This window comes from Hyla sarda, chromosome 11 (genome assembly GCF_029499605.1).
Source record: "Hyla sarda isolate aHylSar1 chromosome 11, aHylSar1.hap1, whole genome shotgun sequence".
NCBI lineage: Eukaryota > Metazoa > Chordata > Amphibia > Anura > Hylidae > Hyla > Hyla sarda.
In genome coordinates this window covers 67,811,554-67,828,202 of record NC_079199.1, presented here as the reverse complement: position 1 = coordinate 67,828,202, position 16,649 = coordinate 67,811,554, and positions in this window count along the sequence as shown.

Here is a 16,649-nt window from a genome sequence, read left to right as displayed (position 1 = left end):
CGTGTGTTTACAAAGCTCCCATGGTGCCAAAACAATGGACCCCCCCCAATGTGACCCCATTTTGGAAACTATACCCCTCACGGAACATAATAAAGGGTGCAGTGAAATTTTTCATTTGCACAGTCTACTGTTCCAAAGATCTGTCAAACGCCAGTCTGGTGTAAATGCTCACTGCACCCCTTATTAAATTCTGTGAGGGGTGTAATTTCCAAAATGGGGGTCACATGTGGGGGGGCACTGTTCTGGCACCACGGGGGGCTTTGTAAACGCACATGGCTCCCAACTTCCATTCCAAACAAATTCTCTATCCAAAAGCTCAATGGCACTCCTTCTCTTCTGAGCATTGTAGTTCACCTGCAGAGCACTTTACATCCACATATGGTGTATTTCCATACTCAGAAGAAATGGGGTTACAAATTTTGGGGGGCATTCTCTCCTATTACCCCTTGTAAAAATGTAAAATTTGGGGAAAAACTAGCATTTTAGTGCAAATTTTTTTTTTCATTTACACGTCTTACTTTAACTAAAAGTTGTCAAAAACCTGTGGGGTGTTAAGACTCACTGTACCTGTACATTGTTACGTTCCTTTAGGGGTATAGTTTCCAAAGTAGTATGCCATTTGGGTCTTTTTTTATTTGCTGTTATGGCACCATAGGGGCTTCCTAAATGCGACATGCCCCCAAAAACCATTTCAGCAAAATTCACTCTCCAAAATCCCATTGTTGCTCCTTCCCTTTTGAGCATTGTAGTTCACCTGCAGAGCACTTTACATGAACACATGGTGTATTTCCATACTCAGAAGAAATGGGGTTACAAATTTTGGGGGGCATTTTCTCCTATAACCCCCTGTAAAAAAATTGGAATTTGGGAAAAAAACTGCATTTCAGTGAAAAAAAAATGTATTTCCATCTACACATCCGACTTTAACAAAATGTCACCAAACACCTGTGGGGTTTTAAGGATCACTGTATGCCTTGTTACGTTCCTTGAGGTGTGTAGTTTCCAAAATAGTATGCCATGAGTTTTTTTTTTTTTTTTTTGCTGTTCTGGCACCACGGGACTTCCTAAATGCGACATGCCCCCCAAAAACCATTTCAGCTAAATTTGCTTTCCAAAAGCCAAATGTTACTCCTTCTCTTCTGAGCATTGTAATGTGCCAAGCAGGGCACTTTCCATAGATGGGGTTGCAAATTTTGGTGGGCATTTTCTCCTATTACCCCTTGTAAAAATGTAACATTTGGGGAAAAAACTGCATTTTAGGGAAAAAATAGTAATAATTGACATATCTGACTTTAATGAAATGTCGTCAAACACCTGTGGGGTGTTAAGACACACTGTACCCCTTGTTACGTTCCATGAGGGGTGTAGTATCCAAAATAGTACACCATGTGTTTGTTTGTTTGTTGTTCTGGCACCATAGGGGCTTCCTAAATGCGACATGCCCCCCAAAAACCATTTCAGCAAGATTTGCTTTCCGAAAGCCAAATGTGACTCCTTCCCTTCTGAGCATTGTAGTACACCAGCAGAGCACATGACGTCCACACATGAGGTATTTCCATACTCAGAAGAAATGGGGTTACAAATTTTGGGGGGCATTTTCTCCTATTACCACTTGTAAAAATGTAAAATTTGTGGAAAAACCAGCATTTTAGTGCAATTTTTTTTTTCATTTACACATCTGACTTTAACTAAAAGTCGTCAAAAACCTGTGGGGTGTTAAGACCCACTGTACCCCTTGTTACGTTCCTTGAGGGGTGTAGTTTCCAAAGAAGTATGCCATTTGGTTCTTCAATCCCATTGTCCTTCCCTTCTGAGCCCTCTGGTGCACCCTCAGAGCACTTTACATCTACATATGAGGTATTTCCTTACTCAAGAGAAATTGGGATACAAATTTTGGGGGTATTTCTCTCCTTTTACCCCTTGTTAATATAAAAAAAAACTGGGTCTACAAGAATATGCTAGTGTAAAAAATGAATTTTGAATTTTCTCCTTCACTTTGCTGCTATTCCTGTGAAACACCTTAAGGGTTAACAAACTTTCTGAATGTCATTTTAAATGCTTTGAGGGGAGCAGTTTATATAATGGGGTAATTTATGGGATATTTATCACAGAAAAGACCCTCAAATCCACTTCAAACTTAACTGGTCGCTGAAAAATTCACATTTTGAATTTTTCGTGAAAATTTTGAAAATTGCTGCTATAATTGAAGCCCCTTAATGTCTTCAAAAAGTAAAAACATGTCAACTTTATGATGCCATCTAAAGATGAGCGAACTTTTGAAAATTTTGATTCGGCCAATTCGCCGAATTTTAAAAAAAATTTAGTTTGATCCAGATTTGTTCACGGCAAATCTATATTAAAAATGTTCTGGCCTACAGAGAGCCTCAATAGGGGTACAGAACACTTTGCAATGCTCTAACACACATATGGAGTGTGCTGGGGTAGGGAAATAATACTGTTATTTAGAATAATATGCAGATTATCGGCATCGCTTTTAAAATCACTGCCGCAGAGCGGCACAATGACAGTGCCTGGAGGTTGCATCAGTATGAGGAGACCATATAGTGGCTGAATGACTCAGTGTGGAGGTGTTGGCAGCATGAGGAGACCACATAATGGCTGAATGACACAGCTTGGATGAGGATGAAGCATGAGTAGACCATATAGTGGCTGAAGGACACATTGTGGAGGTGTTGGAAGCATGAGGAGACCATATAGTGGCTGAATGACACAGCGTGGAGGTGTTGGCAGCATGAGGAGACCATATCGTGGCTGAATGACACAACTTGGATGAGTCTGAAGCATGAGGAGACAATATAATGGCTGAATGACACAGCATGAGGTGTTGGCAGCATGAGGAGACCAAATAGTGAATGAATGACACAGCATAGAGGTTTTGGCAGCATGAGGAGACCATATAGTGGCTGAATGACACAGCGTGGAGGTGTTGGAAGCATGAGGAGACCATATAGTGGCTGAATGACAAAGCTTGGATGAGGCTGAAGGATGAGGAGACCATATAGTGGCTGAAGGACACAGCGTGGAGGTGTTGGCAGCAAGAGGAGACCATATAGTGGCTGAATGACACAGCATGGCGGTGTTGGCAGCATGTGGAGACCATATAGTGGCTGAATGACACAGCTTGGATGAGGCTGAAGCATGAGGAGACCATATAGTGGCTGAATGACACAATGTGGAGGTGTTGGCAGTATGAGGAAACATATAGTGGCTAAATGTCACAGCGTGGAGGTTTTGGCAGCATGAGGAGACGATATAGTGGCTGAATGACACAGCGTGGAGGTGTTGGCAGCATGAGGAGACCATATAGTGACTGAATGACACAGCTTGGATGAGGCTGAAGCATGAGGAGACCATATAGTGGCTGAATGACACAGCGTGGAGGTGTTGGCAGCATGAGGAGACCATATAGTGACTGAATGACACAGCTTGGATGAGGCTGAAGCATGAGGAGACCATATAGTGGCTGAATGACACAGCGCGGAGGTTTTGGCAGCATAAGGAGACCATATAGTGGCTTAATGACACAGCTTGGATGAGGCTGAAGCATGAGGAGACCATATAGTGGCTGAATGACACAGCATGGAGGTGTTCGCAGCATGAGGAGACCATATAGTGGCTGAATGACACAGCGTGGAGGTGTTGGCAGCATGAGGAGACCATATAATGGCTGAATGACACAGCGTGGAGGTGTTGGTAACATGAAGAGTCCATATAGTGGCTGAATGACACAGCTTGGATGAGGCTGAAGCATGAGGAGACCATATAGTGGCTGAATTACATAGCGTGGCGGTATTATCAATATGAGGAGACCATATCATGGCTGAATGACACAGCCTGGAGGTGTTCGCAGCATGAGGAGACCGTATGGTGGCTGAATGACACAGAGTGGAGGTATTGGCAGTATAAGGAGACCATATAGTGTCTGAATGACACAGCGTGGAGGTGTTGGCAGCATGAGGAGACCATATAGTGGCTGAATGACACAGCTTGGATAAGTCTGAAGCATGAGAAGACCATATAATGGCTGAATGACACAGTGTGGAGGTGTTGGCAGCATAAGGAGACCATATAGTGGCTGAATGACACAGCTTGGATGAGGCTGAAGCATGAGGAGACCATGTAGTGGCTGAATGACACAGCGTGGAGGTGTTGGCAGCATGAGGAGACCATATAGTGGCTGAATGACACAGCGTGGAGGTGTTGGCAGCATGAGAAGACATATATTGGCTGAATGACACAGTGTGGAGGTTGTAGCAGCATGAGGAGACCATATAGTGACTGAATGACACAGCTTGGATGAGGCTGAAGCATGATGAGACCAAATAGTTGCTGAATGACATAGCATGGAGGTGTTCGCGGTATGTGGAGACCATATAGTGGCTGAATGACACAGTGTGGAGCTGTTGGCAACATGAAGAGACCATATAGTGGTTTAATGACCCAGTGTGGAGGTTTTGGCAGCATGAGGAGACCATATAGAGTCTGAATGGCACAGCCAGGAGTTGGCAGCAGCCTGAGTAGACACTAGGCCTTCACAATCCCTAAGAGCATAAGATGAATTCTGAATTTGAAACCAAAGATTTTTGTGTAGCTAGTGCTACCATAACAAAATTTTTATTCCCAGGCCGAGCTACATCAGTAAACCATATAATGCCTTAATGACACAGCCTGGAGTTGGCAAAAGTATGAGGAGACCATTGAAATATAAGAATTTTAAATAGAAATCTAAGATTTTGAAATTGCAATTGAGGATTTTGAAAATGAGCTTTTACCTCCCAAGTTTTAGTGTCCCGGGCCCCGGGGTGTGGGTACAAAGGACCTAATTTAACAAGGAGTCACATGTCACATGGCAGCACAATGACAGATCCTGGAGGTGGAATCAGTAGGAGGAGACCATATATTATCTAAATGGCCCGCCTGGAGTTAGCTGAAGCATGAGGCGACCCCAGGGCTTCACCAGAGGGTTTCATAACCCCTTACATTGAAAGATCAATGTTGAAATCTCAATTAAGCATGTATTTAGCTAGTGCTAAACATCCAAAAATGTAAGGCCCAAGCCCAGAAGCATCAGTAAGCCAAGTAGTTCCTGAAAGACACAGAAGCAGTCAGGAGCAGGCATCAGCATCACACCTGAGGGTTTCATAACCCCTTACATTAAAAGATCAATGAGGAAATTTGTATTAAAGGGGTACTCCCGTGGAAAACTTTATTTTTTAAAATCAACTGGTGCCAGAAAGTTAAAAAGATTTGTAAATTACTTCTATTAAAAAAATCTTAATCCTTCCAATACATTTTATGGGCTGTATACTACAGAGGAAATGCTTTTCTTTTTGGATTTCTCTGATGTAACGACCACAGAAATTTCTATTAAGCATGTATTTAGCTAGTGCTAAACATCCAAAAATTTAAGGCCCAAGCCCAGCAGCATCAATAAGCCAAGTAGTTCCTGAAACACACAGTCAGAAGCAGGCATAAGCAGTACACCAGAGGGTTTCATAACCCCTTTCATTGAAAGATCAATGTTGAAATCTCAATTAAGCATGTATTTAACTAGTGCTAAACATCCAAAAATGTAAGGCCCAAGTCCAGAAGCATCAGTAAGCCAAGTAGTTCCTGAAAGACACAGAAGCAGTCAGGAGCAGGCATCAGCATCACACCCGAGGGTTTCATAACCCCTTACATTGAAAGATCAATGAGGAAATTTGTATTAAAGGGGTACTCCTGTGGAAAACTTTATTTTTTTTAATCAACTGGTGCCAGAAAGTTAAAAAGATTTGTAAATTATTTCTATTAAAAAATCTTAATCCTTCCAATACATTTTATGGGCTGTATACTACAGAGGAAATGCTTTTCTTTTAGGATTTCTCTGATGTAACGACCACAGTGCTCACTGCTGACCTCTGCTGTCCATTTTAGGAACTGTCCAGAGCAGCATATGTTTGCTATGGGGATGTTCTTCTGCTCTGGGCAAAAATGGACAGCAGAGGTCAGCAGAGAGCACTGTGGTTGTGACATCAGAGAAATTCAAAAAGAAAAGCATTTCTTCTGTAGTATATAGCCCCTAAAAAGTACTGGAAGGATTAAGATTTTTTAATAGAAGTAATTTACAAATCTGTTTAACTTTCTGGCACCAGTTGATTTAAAGAAAAAAGTTTTCCACGAGAGTACCCCTTTAGCCCCTTAAAGGGGTACTCCGACCCTGGCATCTTATCCCCTATCCAAAGGATAGGGGATAAGATGTTAGATCGCAGCGGTCCCGTTGCTGGGGACCCCGGGGATCGCCGCTGCGCACCCCGCCATCATTACTGCACAGAGCGAGTTCGCTCTGTGCGTAATGACGGGCGATACAGGGGCTGGAGCAGCGTGACCTCATGGCTCCGCCCCTCATGACATCATGGCCCGTCCCCTTAATGCAAGTCTATGGCTGGGAGCGTGACAACCGCCACGCCCCCTCCCATAGACTTGTATAGACGGGGGCAGGCCGTGACGTCACGAGGGGCGGAGCCATGATGTAATGATGCTCCGGCCTCTGTATTGCCCGTCATTACGTGCAGAGCGATCTCGCTCTGCGCAGTAATGATAGCTTGGTGCTGCAGTAGCGATCCCCGGGGTCCCCAGCAGCAGAACCCCGGCGATCTGACATCTTATCCTTTGGATAGGGGATAAGATGTCTAGGGGCGGAGTACCCCTTTAAGGACCAGGCCATTTTACACCTTAGGACCAGAGCATTTTTTGCACATCTGACCACTGTCACTTTAAACATTAATAACTCTGGAATGCTTTTAGTTATCATTCTGATTCCGAGATAGTTTTTTCATGACATATTCTACTTTAACATAGTGGTAAATTTTTGTGGTAACTTGCATCCTTTCTTGGTGAAAAATCCCAAAATTTGATGAAAAATTAGAAAATTTTGCATTTTTCTAACTTTGAAGCTCCCTGCTTGTAAGGAAAATGGATATTCCAAATAAATTTTTTTTGATTCACATATACAATATGTTTATTTTATATTTGCATCATAAAATTGACGTGTTTTTACTTTTGGAAGACACCAGAGGGCTTCAAAGTTCAGCAGCAATTTTCCAATTTTTCACAAAATTTTCAAACTCACTATTTTTCAGGGACCAGTTCAGGTTTGAAGTGGATTTGAAGGGTCTTCATCTTAGAAATTCCACACAAATGACCCCATTATAAAAACTGCAGCCCCCAAAGTATTCAAAATTACATTCAGTCAGCGTTTTAACCCTTTAGGTGTTTCAAAGGAATAGCAGCAAAGTGAAGGAGAAAATTCACAATCTTCATTTTTTACACTCGCATGTTCTTGCAGACCCCATTTTTGAATTTTTACAAGGGGTAAAAGGAGAAAATGTATACTTATGTTTGTAGCCCAGTTTCTCTCGAGTAAGCACATACCTCATATGTCTATGTAAATTGTTCGGCGGGTGCACTCGAGGGCTCAGAAGCGACAAGGGGATTTTGGAGAGTACGTTTTTCTGAAATGGTTTTTGGGGGGCATGTTACATTTAGGAAGAACAGCAAAAAAAAAAAAACACATGCCATACCATTTTGGAAACTAGACTCCTTGAGAAATGTAACAAGGAGTTAAGTGAGCCTTAATACCCCACAGGTGTTTCACGACTTTTGCATATGTAAAAAAAAAAAAATCCCCCCCCCCAAATTTCGCATTTTTGCAAGGGTTAATAGCAGAAAATACCCCCCAAAATTTGTAACCCCATCGCTTCTTAGTATGGAGGTACCCCAGAAGTTGACCTGAAGTGCACTACGGGCGAACTACAATGCTCAGAAGAGAAAGAGTCATATTTGGCTTTTTGAGAGTAAATTTTGCTCGGGGGGCATGTCGCATTTAGGAAGCCCCTATGGTGCCAGGACAGCAAAATAAAAACACATGGCATACCATTTTGGAAACTAGACCCCTTGAGGAACGTAACAAGGAATAAAGTGAGCCTTAATACCCCACAGGGGTTTCACGACTTTTGCATATGTAAAAAAATAAAATAAAATTTTCACTAAAATGTGTGTTTCCCCCCAAATTTCACATTTTTGCAAGGGTTAATAGCAGAAAAGACCCCCCAAAATTTGTAACCCCATCTCTTTTGAGTATGGAAATACCCCATGTGTGGACGTCAAGTGCTCTGCTGGCGCACTACAATGCTTAGAAGAGAAGGAGCGCCATTGAGCTTTTGGGAAAAAATTGTTTGGAATAGAAGTCAGGGGCCATGTGCGTTTACAAAGCCCCCCGTGGTGCCAGAACAGTGGACCCCCCCACATGTGACCCTATTTTGGAAACTACACCCCTCACAGAATTTAATAAGGGGTGCAGTGAGTATTTACACCCCACTGGTGTTTGACAGATCTTTGGAACAGTGGGCTGTGCAAATGAAAAATTTAATTTTTCATTTTCACAGACCACTGTTCCAAAAATCTGTCAAACACCTGTGGGGCGTAAATGCTCACTGTACCCCTTATTACATCATGTGAGGGGTGCAGTTTCCAAAATGGGATCACATGTGGGTATTTATTTTTTTGCGTTTATGTCAGAACCGCTGTAAAATCGGCCACCCCTGTGCAAATCACCAATTTAGGCCTCAAATGTACATAATGCGCTCTCACTTCTGAGCCTTGTTGTGCGCCCACAGAGCATTTTACGCCCTACATATGGGGTATTTCTGTACTCAGGAGAAATTGCGTTACAAATTTTGGGAGTCTTTTTTTCCTTTTTAACGCTTGTGAAAATAAAAAGTATAGGGCAACACCAGCATGTTAGTGTAAAATGTTTAATTTTTTTTACACTAACAAGCTGGTGTAGCCCCAACTTTTCCTTTTCATAAGGGGTAAAAGGAGAAAAAGCCCCCCAAAATTTGTAGTGCAATTTCTCCCGGGTACGGAAATACCCCATATGTGGCCCTAAACTGTTTCCTTGAAATACGACAGGGCTTCGAAGTGAGAGAGCTCCATGCGCATTTGAGGACTAAATTAGGGATCGCATAGGGTGGACATAGGGGTATTCTACGCCAGTGATTCCCAAACAGGGTGCCTTCAGCTGTTTCTAAATTCTCAGTCAGTCAGTGGCTGTCCGGAAATGCTGTGAGTTGTTGTTTTGCAACAGCTGGAAGCTCCGTTTTGGAAACACTGAAATACAATACGGTTTTAATTTTTATTGGGGGGGGGGGACAGTGTAAGGGGTGTATATGTAGTGTTTTACTCTTTATTATGTGTTAGTGTAGTGTTTTTAGGGTACATTCGCACTGGCGTGTTACGGTGAGTTTCCCGCTAGGAGTTTGAGCTGCGGGGAAAAATTTGCCGCAGCCCAAACTTGAAGCAGGAAACTTACAGTAAACCTGCCTGTGTTAATGTACCCTGTATGTTCACATGGCGGGGTAAACCTCCAGCTGTTTCAAAACTACAACTCCTGGCATGTACTGACAGACCGTGCATGCTGGGAGTTGTACTTTTGCAACAGCTGGAGACACACTGGTTGGAAAACCTTCAGTTTAGTTCTGTTACCTAACTCAGTTTTTTCCAACCAGTCTGCTTCCAGCTGTTGCAAAGCTACAACTCCCCCTGACGAAGCCCATACGCAAAACGTGCGTTGGGGTGTTGGTGCTTGGTGTTCCTGGCTTGTGGGTATATGACAGGTAGTCTCTTTAGGTATTACTAATTTTGGGTCCCTATTTCTGTATGTTATACTGCATTGCTGCTCCCTATGTTATACTGATGTATGTTAGATGTTATATCTATATTGTACTATATTATGAGTTTGCAGCCGTGTCAGTTTTATATTGTATATGCTCTCGACTGAACACCTACATTACCCATACCAGATTCAATGGCACTTGTTGTCTCCTGCCTAAGGTTATCCTCTGCCTTTTAATTATTTTTAATTGTTTGTTTTAGATTGTCTAATAAAGATTGTCATACTTTTTGAAATAATATTAGTATTGTGGGTCTCTTTGTTTTTGGCTATATAAACTACAACTCCCAGCATGTACTGATCGCCGAAGGGCATGCTGGGAGATGTAGTTATGCAACAGCTGGAGGTATGCAACTACAACTCCCAGCATGCCGAGACAGCTGATTGCTGTTTGGACATGCTGGGATTTGCAGTTTTGCAACATCTGGAGGGCTACAGTTTTAGAGAACACTGCAAAGTGATCTCCAAACTGTGGTCCTCCAGCTGTTGCAAAACTACAATTCCCAGCATGCCCAGACAGCAAACAGTTGTTTGGGCATGCTAGGAGTTGTAGTTTTGCAAGATCTGGAGGGCTACAGTTTAGGGACCACGATATAGTGGTCTATAACTGTAGCCTTCTAGCTGTTGCAAAACTACATATTCCAGCATGCCCAAACAGCTGTCTGGGCATGCTGGGAGTTATAGTTTTGCAACATCTGGAGGGCTACAGTTATAGACCACTGTATAATGGTCTCAAACTGTACCCTCCGGATGTTGCTAGGTAACTCACCAGCTTCCGTCGGATCCAGCCGCACGTCATCGCCGCCCGCCGATCTCCGTCACCCGCAGCCTCCGTCGCCCGCCCGGATTGGTAAGTGGATCTTCGGCGCCGGTCCCTGTCGTTTCCCCGTCCTGCCCCACCTATTGTGGGTGGGCAGCACGGGGAAAACGAAAGTTAACCCCCTGATCTGCTATTGCTGGTCGCGTCTAGACCACCAATAGCAGGGATAGGAGGGGTGGCACCCCTGCCACCTCACTCCTATCGCTTCAGGGGGATCCTGGGTGTCTTAGACACCCGCGATCTCCCTTACATTCCGGGTCACCAGGTCACTATAGACCCGTAATGACCCGGAATCACACAAATCGCAAGTGTGAATTCACTTGCGATTTGCCGCGATCGCCGACATGGGGGGGTCTAATGACCCCCCTTGGCATTTGCACGGGATGCCTGCTGAATGATTTCAGCAGGCATCCCGGTCCGATCCCCGCCCGGCGCACGGCGGGAGCCAGAACTGCCCATGACATAACTGTACGTCCTTGGTCCTTAAGACCCAGGGTGTCGGGACGTAACGTTACGTCATGGGTCCTGTAGGGGTTAAGATTGTATTTAGCTAGTGCTATATATGTATTTAGCATCCAAAAATTTACAGCCCAAGCCCAGAAGCATCAATAAGCCAAGTAGTTCCTGAAACACACAGTCAGCAGCAGGCATCAGCAGTACACCAGAGGGTTTCATAACCCCTTACATTGAAAGATCAATGTTGAAATTTCTATTAAGCATGTATTTAGCTAGTGCTAAACATCCAAAAATGTAAGGCCCAAGCCCAGAAGAATCAATAAGCCAAGTAGTTCCTGAAACATACAGTCAGGAGCAGGCATCAGCAGTACCCAAGAGGGTTTCATAACCCCTTACATTGAAAGATCAAGCTTGAAATCTCAATTAAGCATTTATGGTAGCTAGTGCTACCATAACATATTTGGAGTTAATATCCCAGTCCCAGTAGCATCAGAAATCAATATATTATCTGAATGACACAGCCTGGAGGTGGGGAAAGTATAAGGAGCCCATGTAGTGTCTGAATGGTACAGCCTGAAGGTGGCTGAAGCATGAGGAGACCATTAAAATACAAGAATTTTAAATAGAAATCTAAGATTTTGAAATTGAAAGTGAGGATTTTGAAAGGGAACTTTTAACTCCCAAGTTTTAGTGTCCCGGATCCCGGTGTGTGGGTACAAAGGACCTAATCAGCACAATGACAGAGCCTGGAGGTGGGATCAGTAGGAGGAGACCATATAGTGTCTGAATGGCACAGCCTGGAGTTGGCTGAAGCATGAGGAGACTCCAGGGCTTCACAATCCCTAAGAAAAAAAGACGAAGTTTGAAATTTAAACTGAAGATTTTGGGTAGCTAGTGATACTATAACAAAAAAAATGTATTCCCAGGCCCAGCAGCATCAGTAAACCATATATTGGCTGAATGATACAGCTTGGAGTTGGCTGAAACATGAGGAGACCATATAGTGTCTGAATAGCACAGCCTGGAGTTGGCAGCAGCATGATGAGACCAATGAAATATATGATTTTTTAATTTAAATTTAAGATTTTGAAATTGATATAATGGATTTAGTAATTGAAATGTCACTACTCTGCCTGACTTACTTATTCCGTATATGAGGGGAGTACAATACTCTTCAGTTCGCTTAAATCAGTATTTGTCTAGAACAGCAGCAGGTGTGTACTATTGGCTATTTCACAGTATATAGACCCTTGACAGATTAACAGGTACAAAATAGTACACAACTTAGATGTAGGTATGTGGTTTGCACTAATGAGGGCAGAAAAATGTGCTACAGTACTCTTAAAAATACTTATTTTTACCTGTGTCCCAGATAACAAAATTCCTTTATAATCAGAAATTGTCAGAATACCACCTGCCATTCAAAATAGTAAAATGATAGATACATTCTCTGAAGAAAAGGGTCCTTCATTAGAGGACAATGAGGGACATTTATCAATGTTTGCTTATGTATTCTTTTTTTTTTGTAATTTTTTCCTTTTTTTTTTTTTGTTTATGTTTGACTTATTTATCAACTGGTTTCAGCCTGTTGATAATTTTCTTTCACGTAAGCAATTTTTCCTCTTTGATTTTGGTAGTAGCTTTCTCTGCTCCATGTTTGGGCTGGAGTAAATTTAGTCAATTTTTAACCCTGTTGCGACTTTTTTTTGCGCAGTTGCGACTGTCACAGTTAATAAATACCTGACTACCCGTAGTCCATTGTAAAATTATTACTACGTAGTTAATTTTTGGAAAACTTGCTTTTCTCGCTTTCAGTCAAAATGTCACACGAAAAATCGCGTAGTCGCAGTTGCGACAATTTTGCGACAATTATAGTAAAGAAAACCTGACTAAACCCGTTGATAAATGTCCATAAATATGAGTATTGTGTGTTCCAGTGACATTAGCTCATCGGAGGAACAGGAAAACATGATACAACTTAATTCTGCAACTGAAGAACCACAACAAAGAATGAACAACTTAAAGCCTACTGGAACTGAGGAACTTCAAAATGGTAAATCTACCACCTGGAATAGTCAGTCAATTCCAACAGCGGGTGGTCAGTATCCACAGTTTCCTGTTTCTGCTAGTCCTTGGCAATATTCCTTTTATTACTGGTCTGGTATCAACATGGCAATAATGCTGGGAGAGTAACTCAAGGATAGCCACGTTTCCTACAATACACAGTCAATATATGGAGACCATATAGTGGCTGAATGACACAGCCTAGAGGTTAGGTAGAGAGATAGAGAAAGGTGTTCCCCTCAATAACGGCGCTGGTCCATGGATGGATGTATATGCATTTATTGAAACATAAGGAGCAACACGTTTAGACCCCGGACAGGGGTCTTCATCAGGCATAATATATAATAAAGAAGTAATAGCTTTTATAAGATCACAAATTGAAAAAGGATGACCACTTCCGGAATACCGGAGGAGCCGTGTGCAAAAACCGTGCAAACTTCAAATAGAAATATACTGGATTTACCGAATGGGAACTTTAGTCTCGGACGGATTAAATGAACTTTCTGAAGTCATATTGTAATACTCTCTATAAGCTTTCTGATAATAGCAACCTAAACATCCCTGTAGTGTGTTCATATTGCACATCATACTGTCGCTCCAATATTTGATTATATTAACACAATACTAATTCACCAATATATATATTCTCCAGAGCTACATTTCTAACCTGATCGGTACAACAAGCCCCAGTGTATGTGCTTGTTGTAGAGTCTCTCAAGCGATCACAATCTGCTCGTTTTACCGCACATCAGCTCCACAGCACTTATGAACAGGCTAAACATCCTATTCTTGCTGTTAAACAATGCCATCTACTGGTTGTTTTCATTATAGCACCCGTCACCTTTTCCATCTTTATGAATGAATGAACACCATAGATTTTTTGTATACATTATGCTAGTTTTGTAATAATGGATTTTTTATAATGAATTTTTAACTCTATATTTATAGGTTTGATTACAAATAGTGATGTCGCGGACATAAAATTTTCGGTTCGCGAACGGCGAACTCGAACTTCTGCAAAAGTTTGCGAACCGGCGAACTGATCGAACCGCCATTGACATCAATGGGCAGGCAAATTTTAAAACCAACAGGGACTCTTTCTGGCCACAATAGTGATGGAAAAGTTTTTCAAGGGGACTAACACTTGGACTGTGGCATGCCGGAGTGGGATCCATGGCAAAACTCCCATGGAAAATTTCATAGTTGATGCAGAGTCTGGTTTTAATCCATAAAGGGCATAAATCACCTAACATTCCTAAATTGTTTGGAATAACGTGCTTTAGCACCCTTTAGGCAGTACATAGAGCCCCCCTTAAGGCATCACATAGTTAGATCCCCCCTATAGGCAGCACATAGATTCCCCCATATTAGGAAGCACATAGTTAGAGCCCCCCTTTAGGCAGCACATAGTTAGAGCCTCCCTTTAGGCAGCACATAGAGCCCCCTTTAGGCAGCACATAGTTAGATCCCCCTTTAGGCATCACATAGTAAGATCCCCCCTTTAGTCAGCACATAGTTAGATCCCCCTTTAGGCATCACATAGTTAGATCCCCCCTTTAGGCAGCACATAGATTCCCTTATGTTAGGCAGCACATAGTAAGAGCCCCCCTTTAGGCAGCACATAGATTCCCTTATGTTAGGCAGCACATAGTAAGAGCCCCCCTTTAGGCAGCACATAGAGTCCCCCTTTAGGCAGCACATAGAGTCCCCCATATTAGGCAGCACATAGTTAGAGCCCCCCTTTAGGCAGCACATAGATTCCCCCATATTAGGCAGCACATAATGCAGGACGGTGGACCACCAAAAGAAATTATTTTCTAAATAAACATTTTTAATCAAATAAAGAAGCAGAGTTTATCCATCTCTGTATATTTATTTATTTTTTTATTTAACTTAAAAAATCCCACGCAACAAGCGTTCCATGGTGTAATGGTTAGTACTCTGGAAAATTCAAGTTTAAATTATCAGAAAGTCCAGAAGACTCTATAATGCAGGACGGAGAAACACACAAAGAAATCCTTTTCTAAATAAAATGTTAAATCAAATTAAGAAGTTCCCCCATATTAGGCAGCACATAATGCAGGACGGTGGACCACCAAAAGAAATTATTTTCTAAATAAACATTTTTAATCAAATAAAGAAGCAGAGTTCATCCCTCTCTGTATTTTATTTTTGAAAATGTTACTTTAAAAAAATCACACGCAACAAGCGTTCCTTGGTGTAATGGTTAGTATTCTGGAAAATTCAAGTTTAAATTATCAGAAAGTCCAGAAAACTCTAGAATGCAGGACGGAGAAACACACATGTACACATGGCTGGAAAATTTGGTATTGTAGCAGCGGCCAGAGAAACTTCTGTTTGTTTCCCAGGCAGAAAGTGCCCTAAAACATTGCGGCTTGAACCTTAGTTGGTGGCGGATAAGTCACGCAAGTCATCCTTGGTCGCCACCTTACCCAGACGGAACGTGATTGGTCGGATTCTTCAAAAAAGAGTTGCCGCCGATGCCTCTTGGAATTCTCCAAAGAGGAAATACACGTCTCATCCCTGATTGGTCGCTGGCCGGACCTGCCCAGCAGCGATTGGTCGAATTCTTCAAAAAAGATTTGCCGCTGATGCCTCTAGGAATCCCCCAAAGAGGAATTATACGTCTTTAACCTGATTGGTCGCCGCCCGGACCTGCCCAGCAGCGATTGGTCAAATTCTTCAAAAAGGATTTGCCACCGATGCCTCTAGGAATCCCCCAAAGAGGAATTATACGTCTTTAACCTGATTGGTCGCTGCCCGGACCTGCCCAGCAGCGATTGGTCGAATTCTTCAAAAAAGATTTGCCACCGATGCCTCTAGGAATCCCCCAAAGAGGAATTATATGTCTTTAACCTGATTGGTCGCCACCCGGACCTGCCCAGCAGAGATTGGCTGAAAGATTTGAAAGACATCCTGCCGCCACCAGCGGCAAAGACTTGCAACCTGAACTCATACGTCCCCTCTCTGATTGGCTCACTCGACATCCCGAACAGCCAATCGGAGTTAAGCCTACCATCCCCATGCCCATGTTTGGATGACATCCCCTCACCGACTTTTTCCTATGACAGCATAACTGTAACACAGCCATGTACGGCACGTTCCTGATTGGTCGCCCCCATACCATCCAGCAGCGAGCGACCAATCAGCTTCAAGAGGCCCGTCTTCATTCAAAATCCACCGCGGCAACCCTGCACAGCGTCACCAGGTTTACCCAATGCGCAGTGTAGGTAATATACCTGCCCTGACCATGCTTTGCAGACCAGGTATCAGTGGTCAGATGGACCCTTGCCCCAACACTGTGTGCCAGACATGCCATTACTTCCTGTTGCACAATCGAGTACAGGTTGGGGATTGCCTTTTGTGCAAAGAAATTTTCACTGCGGTGTCCCAATAGCTGAAAAAAAATATTTTGAGCTATTTTTTTTACATTTCGGGCGGGTACCCTCCACTGCGGTGTCCCAATAGCTAAAAAATTTTTAAGCCAAAGGATAGGTTAGCCTGCACTATTGGTTACAAACTATTATATGGACCTGGCTAGCAGGTGCCAGCTGC